The sequence below is a fragment of the Salvia splendens genome, chromosome 11, assembly GCF_004379255.2.
Source record: "Salvia splendens isolate huo1 chromosome 11, SspV2, whole genome shotgun sequence".
Classification (NCBI taxonomy): domain Eukaryota; kingdom Viridiplantae; phylum Streptophyta; class Magnoliopsida; order Lamiales; family Lamiaceae; genus Salvia; species Salvia splendens.
The window spans coordinates 19,681,856-19,689,491 of record NC_056042.1 but is presented as its reverse complement, the minus strand read 5'-3'; the positions used below and the strand labels follow the sequence as shown (position 1 = coordinate 19,689,491).

Below are 7,636 nucleotides of genomic sequence, written 5' to 3'. Positions count from 1 at the left end.
ACCATAAAAACATAGCAAACACCAAGCTCTAAAATCTTCAGCAATGTCACATGCATTGGCCCTACTATCCCCAACAACATGCTCAAGAAACCCATAGTCAACAACAATCGAAAGCTTAGGTATCTTAGAATCCAAAAGAAACATTTCCACATTCATGTAAGAGTTCACAAGTGGAAGGTCATGTCTACCATTGCTTGTATTTATCAAGAAAGGATCAATATATGATGCATAGATAGATTTAAACTTCAACAATTTAAGTTCTCGATGCCACAAATCACACAAGTCAATAATGGTAAATCTATCAAAATAAATGGGCTTTTCTAATACAATCATGTCTAAGGGAGCATCACAAGGAGACAAGGATAGTGCACTTGAACCTTGGGCAAGGAGCTCTGATACCAAATGATATGGATCCATGTAATTCATGATCCATTAACCCAAGTAAAAACCCAATAATAGATGCTTGATCAAATATTTTTGGCGAAGTACATTTTCAATTTATCAAATAAAACAAAGCCAAATCATAGATCCAACAAGAACTAATGAATCTAAGATGAAACAAGAAAGATTAACATTGGATAGTGTGGAAATTGTAATACAAAGTCATTGATGAAGTAAGCTAAGACACTTACAACATAACTATCATGCATTCATGGCTAGATCTTCAAGGCAACCTTAATCCTCAAAGCATACCTCTACTTGATCCATACTTCACTAGGAATTGATGAACCAAAACCTAAATCTAGGAATTAGATGAAAACCCTCTTCAAGAGTAACAAATCTCTCAATATATGATTTCAGCAAAAACTAAGGAATAAAATGGGAAAAAATGGGTATTTATAGTTTAGGCCCAAATCCCAAGAAAAAGGCCCACAAAATCTATCATGCATCACTCTGCCCGACCGGGTGGATTTTAGGGTGCTAAATCAGCCGGCCGGGTAAAAGTCTCTGGACCTGCCCTGCCTTCCGTGAGTCACCCAACCGGGTGGACGAAGTGACCCAAAAGTCACTCGGTCGGGTGAAATCCTCTGGACTCTTCATGCCTTCGACGATGCACCCGGTCGGGTGGCATTGAGGCAACCCGGCCAAGTGGAACAACTTGAACGGGACTCCTCCAAAGAGTTGTACCCGACCGCGTGGATTTTGTCCGCCGAAATCCACCCACCCGGGTGGAACTTTTCTACAATGCGTGGCTTCCTTTAAAGGTTCATATCTCCCTCGTTTGGACTCCGATGGAGGCATGCAAGATATCCACTCAAAGCTCTTTCAAAGGCGAAGAGATTGTTAGAAGTTTTAGTGATTTTGGACGCCATATATATAGGAAAAATACAGATTGAACATAGCTGCAGGTACAAACTTTGATGCACGGCTTCCATGATCGTATCATGTAGGAAGCGAGGAATTAACCCAAGGGCAAGCTGGGACAGAGCCCCCTTTGACGAGGTGAGAAAGTCGTTGCCTCAGTTTGCTGATCCAGTGCCTCTTGGTGAAGAACCGGAAGAGTTGTGCGAGGAAGAAATAAGGCATGAGGGTGAAGTCCAAAATGAAGGTTCAAGCAGTGTTGTCAAGCGGACCAAACCCTACCAATATCGGGGTGAACCTAAGAGGTAGAAGGAGGATCCCACCGACTTTATGGAAATTTTTGGTAAGCTGGTGATCAACCTGCCTTTCTTGCAGGCATTGAAACTGCCCCGTTCAGTATATTCATAAAGGTGTTCATCACCGGGAAGACTAAACCCGATGGCAAAATAGTGATCGGAGAAAGTGTTTTTGCAGAGATTCAGAAGCGGAGGATGCCATCAGAGCGCACTGACCTAGGTATGTTCACTCTGTCCATTTTAATAGGGACATTAGTATTGAGCATGCTATGTGTGACCTAGGAGCTTCGATAAATGTTTTACCACTTTCCATCTACAAGAAGTTGGTAGGAGTAAGAATGGTTGAAACGAAAGTGGTGATCCAGTTAGAAAATGTGACAGTTAAGGTGCATGATTTCTTGTATCCAGCCGATTTCCATGTGATTAGGATGAGTGAAAATGAATCTACTAAGTCTAGCGGAGCACTCTTAGGTAGACCATTCCTACGCATCGCTAAGACCATAATTGAAGTTATTGATGGAACAATTTGTCTGGATTATCATGGGGAGAAATTCACATTTAACATTGATGAGGCTATGAAAAAACCTTTAGATGTGGAGAATCTTCATATTATAGATATCATTAACCCCTTGGTCCAAGAATACCTTGAGACTGAATTAATGCATGAATAGATTGATAATTCAGAACTTAGGCATTCCATTGATAAAGAAGTAGCAGATGGTGCGAGGAAATGAACACTCAAGAATTGACGGATGAAGAGCTTGCAGAGGCTATTATGGGATTTTTCCAAAAACCAGGATTAACTGGATCAAGCGATTTGGTCCAACTGAACAGTTTAGATGAATTTTGGGGAACTTGCAGCGAAGAATATGGAAAAAGAACCCGCTACCTCAAGAGGCGATCTCACCTAAGAAGGAGTTACAGACATTGCCTTCGGATTTGAAGTATGCTTATCTGGGAGATGAAGAGACATTTCCAGTGATCATCAATAGCCGGTTGACCAAGGATTAAGAAGAAATATTACTGGAAGTATTGAGAAGAAATCAGAAAGGCATCAGCCCAGACCTATGTATGCACCACATCCGCCTAGAGGAAGGTGCGAAAGCCCATTGTGAGAATCAGAGGTAATTGAATCCCAATATGAGGGAGGAAGTGCTAAAGGAAGTCTTGAAATTATTGGCCCTGGGGATCATATACTCTATGAAAAATGGGTCAGCCATTTGGGGTAGTGGTTATCTCAGGTCACCGATCTGGATATGACCCTCTTTTCGGGCTTTCCTTGTTTCCGCTTCTTTTGTCCAAGTGTCTTCCTTCTGATGGAGTAGATCATCTCCTTCTTTCTCTACTTCAGTAGGTGTCCCTTCATCCATTCTCATTATCGGACCTTTGTACTCTTGTCCGGATCTAAGGGTGATTTGACTGATGTTCGCTCTGTCTGGTGGCTTGACTGTGGCTGGAATCCATCCTTCGTTCCAGCGCATTTTACTCAGGGAAGTCGCGATCTGAGATAACTGCTTCGCCAGCATGTCCATGGCTGCCTTGTGCTCCACTTGAGCATCCTGAAGCTTATGTACCACACCATTATTGGACTGTATATTATTCTGCATGTGTTGCTGTGAGCTGGCCAAATTGTTTACCGTCTCATCGAGGCTCTTCGACTGTCTGGAGTTTGGCTGACTGGCACTCAGTCCTTGATGGTGGCTAGGGCCATGTCCCTGATTGGAATGGAAGTTCTCTTGAGGTCCCTGATTGTTTTTGTATTGATTACCCGACCCTTGATTCCCCTGATAATTGGGTTGAGGGTTTGGGTTATTGCCCTGGTAATTCCTCTGGTGTGGTTGCCCTGATTCCGGTTGCCCCAATTGTTCTCTCTCTCCTGATTTCTGCTTGACCAGTTGGTATTCTGCTGCTGGGGTGCTGGATTCGGGTTATTATCAGTCCATCTAAAATTTAGGTGATCCCTCTATGGGGTATCCCTTTGCTTCCCTGGGTTCCAACTTCCATTCAGATTCTAGTTTTCCATCGAATTTACCTGAGCTTGGAATTCTCTTTCCCCTGGTGAACCGTAGTAGGGTTGAGGTTGTATTTCCTCTGGGCCTGGTGCTTTCACCTTTTCTGGTGGGGCAGGTTGGTTATTCTTCTCAATAGCACTCAAGAGTGCCTTCTCTAATCTGTCTATCTGGGTGTCCACCTTTTCATCGCCTTGCTCTGTGATTAAATTAGTTGATCCTCTTCTGAGAATGGTACACGGATGATCATACACCTTCTTTGCATCAATTAATCTTTCTATAATCTCTGTGGCCTCGCTCACACGCTTCTTGGTAAAATTTCCTCCGCTCGAGGAGTTCATCAAATCCTTGGACTCGGGATTCGCCCCTTCATAGAAAATCTAGTAGATCTCTACTTCGATCATTCGGTTGTTAGGACATGAGTCAAGTAGCCATTTGAAGCATGACCAATATTGGCTCAAGGACTCATCATAATCCTGTCTGCATGCTTGAATCTTCTTCTTGAGAGCATTTGTCTTGTTCGCGGGAAAAAAAGTAGTCCAGGAAACCTAGTTTGAAATTCGCCCTCGTGCGGATAGAATTTGTGTAATACCCAAATCTTTTAGAAGTTTAGAGTTAGTAATTAGATTTTTAGTTAGAGGTTTTATGTGTATATGTTTTTATTAGGAATAAAAGAAATAAATTAGGAAATAGAATTAATGAGATAAAGAAAAAGAAGAAAGAAAAGGAATAGGAAGTTGATGAGTAAGTTAAGGAAGGAAACGTGTCTTATGGGGGAAAATAGGAAGAAGAATAAGAAAAAAAAAAGGAAAAAGGAAATAGGAAAATAGAAATTTCAAAATTTTTCCTCATCTTTCTCCTCTCCCTTTCGTGCTCTCTCTCCCTCTCTGTGAAGATTTTTGACAGCCATCCACTCCCTCCGATCAGCCACCGCGACTCCTCCGATCGCTCCACCACGTAACATGTAAAACACTCCATCAATCCAAGCTCTCAATTCCCCTTCTTTCCCTCAATTTTGGAGCTTAGGTTGCAAACCCACTTCCACTAATCTTTGGAAAATTGTTGAATTTAGAGGTTAGCTTCCTCCATAACCTCTTCAATCATGTTTCTAAGTATAATAGTGATGTTAATTTGATGTGAATCTTGTTGTTTGGTCGAAAATTAGGGTTCATAGATTTGGGAATTTTGTTGTTTGATGCTTTGGTGTAATTTGGCTATTGAACTATGCAATTGGAAGTAGGATATAATATTTAAGCATGAAAGTGATAGGAAAAATCTGATTTTTGGGATTTCATTTGTTGGAGATGAATCATAATTGGACTAAAACCATGTAATTTTGTTGTTGAACATGAAATGTTTGGAGAAATTACCCAATGACACACAAATAGGTAATAGCTTGTATGTGGGCTGTTCTGATGCTACTGTACTGGTCAGTTTCGGCCACTTTAACATGATATAATTTATGTTCTAAAACTTTTAATGCATACTATAAGGTCTTGGTAAGATGTCTGCAAAATTTCAGATCGTTTCGTCAACGTTTGCTATTTTTAAAAATTCATGCTAAACCGTCGCCAGAATCTGTCACAAACTGGCAGGCTGTAGTCAAACGTTCATAACTCCCTAGTCCCTTGGAATTTTGAGAAAAACCTTTTTTGTAATTAAAATAGACACATAGGGGTTTATTTTGGTGTAGGGCTCGACCCCTAGTTATCTCCGAGCTAAGTCAGTTTATTATATGAAGTTGATGTAATGCAGTCAATATTTTTCTAAAGCTTTAAAAGTTGAGAATAAAGGTTTTTATGCTAAAAGGGAGATAGATAGATGTGATATTTTGGCTTCCATACTTGTGCTTTAAGTGTTTATTTATAATTTGTATATGTGATTGTTTGAAAAATTAGGTGAACCGAGTGCAAGCACAAGCGATAAGGGAAAAGGGCACCTCCATGGTTGAGTAAGCAAGTAATAGCGGGTTTTTTTGACGTGTACAGGTAGTGTACGCGTGTTCTAGAATTTAGTTCCTTAAACTTCGATAAATACTACTACTTGTTTGTGTGATTCGTATGCTTATGCCATAGAACCTAAGAATGATTGTGTGGATTTTGTGTACTTTCAAGGTGAAGTGACAGAAACGGTGGTATTTCTTATGCAAAGTGATTTAAATAATTATGTGTTGAATAATGTGAAAGTTGATATGAAATAGTTGCGTTGTGCCCCATTGCTTGAGTGAACCACAGGGTATAGTTGGCATGCCATAGGACAGCAGTACTGCACACATGCTGATCATTCGTCTTCTGGATAACCGAAGCGATGGTCTATATGATATATCGATTGTTGTAATGTACCCTATATGGGTAATATATGACAGTTGCATTGCATAGGCCATATGGAAGATTACAGTGTCCGATTCGGACTTACATGATAGACGCCCTCATAGGGCTACAGATAGTGTCCGTGTACCCGTGTTCATCACTAAGCATAACTTGGGGGCTGAATGTGACTTTCTATTTTTGAAATAATATGGTTGTGCTTTGAATTCTTTAAATTGTTATGTTTCTTATAGTATAATTATGTTGACGAAGGAAAGTGACTGCTGACAGGATCCTTTGTTTATATCATGTTGTTGTACATGATGAATGTATTGGTTATTTGCAAGTGATATATGTGATCTTAACTGATTCAAACTTTTAGTAATGATAATATTTGGTGATATTGTGTTGAGTTGGTATATTGATGCCGATGTAAATTGAATATGTGTTGTACGACATTCCAGGTAATAAAGTGTTTACTTGAGATAGTGATATAGATTGAAGTTTTAGAGGTTTTATTCTGGAATGCGATTACACTACGAGCTTTTCGAAGCTCACCCCCCTTTCTTCTCCCTCTTGCAGAGTATAGAAGCGAGTGAACTCGCTAGTTGGCAGCAGCACGTGTCAAGTCACCACCTCCCTTTTTGCTGGTACAGTCGTAGTTTACACGTGGCATGCTTAGTTTATCTTTTGGTTGTAAATAGTTGGTTACAAATGTAAGGTTATAACCTTCTTTTTGCTAGTGGAGTTGTAGGTATGTCTATATAAACAGGTTAATGTTATTTTGTTATGTATAGTAGTAAATAGTTGTGTTATCAGGTTTAGTTTCTTTTATGATAGTATGGTATGTTGAGTGTTGCAAAATGGTAAAAAAAAAAATAGGCAGGTTTTGTTTATCGATCGTACCGAAAGGTAACGTCACTTATTTGGTTAAAACTAACTGAGTAAGGGGTGTTACAATTTGGCTAGAGCCTCAATAACCATGTGTTGGCCTCACCCTTCAGTGTGAATGGGAGCCCGTGCAACCTGTAATCCTCTTCAATCGAATTAGGGGGCCTCTTCTAAATTCTGCAATGCTTGCAGAACTCATGAAGGAATTCATATGGGCACTCAATCCTCTGCCCGTAGAAATACGGCATTACAGACAGTACGTTCGTGTTGATATCAATCGTCTACTGGGCCTGGGTAATGACAATGGCTTGGGATGGTTCACCATTCAGATGGGCATTGAGCGAGCCAATCTCCGGATCGTTATCAATTTCGTTCGCAATATCTCATGTACTTTCTTCCTCTGTTTCTGAAACCGACTCGGGTTCCTTCTTGACTGGTGAGGTTAGGTTCATTCAGATGGATCTCCTGTTGTTAACCCCGACCTGGTGGTTACAGGGGATACTGCTTCCTTGACCTGCCAACTAGCTTGGGTGTCTCTCCAACCGGGTGAGTTGTTCTAGTGTTCAGACTTTGAGCCTCTGCTCATAAACTGAAAAAGAAACGAAAAATAACAAATCAAAACTATATACACCAAAACCTCTAAACACAAATAACACCATCCATCACCGGCAATGGTGCCATTTGAAGTAGCTAGAAAGAGCGTGTGCACTTTGATATATCTTAATCCAATCGGTCCAGAGGATTCACTAGATCATAGGGTCTGACTCAGCTCCATCCTTGCGTCTCATATTCCAGCACGTGTCCCCTTCTAGAACGTCGTCCTTGATAACAG

At 40.6% G+C, this 7,636-nt stretch overlaps 1 long non-coding RNA gene across 1 annotated transcript; it reads left to right on the top strand.

The window, feature by feature from the left end:
- Nucleotides 1-4,430: 4,430 nt before the first annotated feature.
- On the top strand, nucleotides 4,431-6,737 carry LOC121754206. Its single transcript, XR_006040563.1, has 3 exons — nucleotides 4,431-4,681; nucleotides 5,506-5,595; nucleotides 6,496-6,737. It is a non-coding gene; the product is annotated as an uncharacterized LOC121754206 (long non-coding RNA).
- The last annotated feature ends 899 nt before the right edge of the window (nucleotides 6,738-7,636 follow it).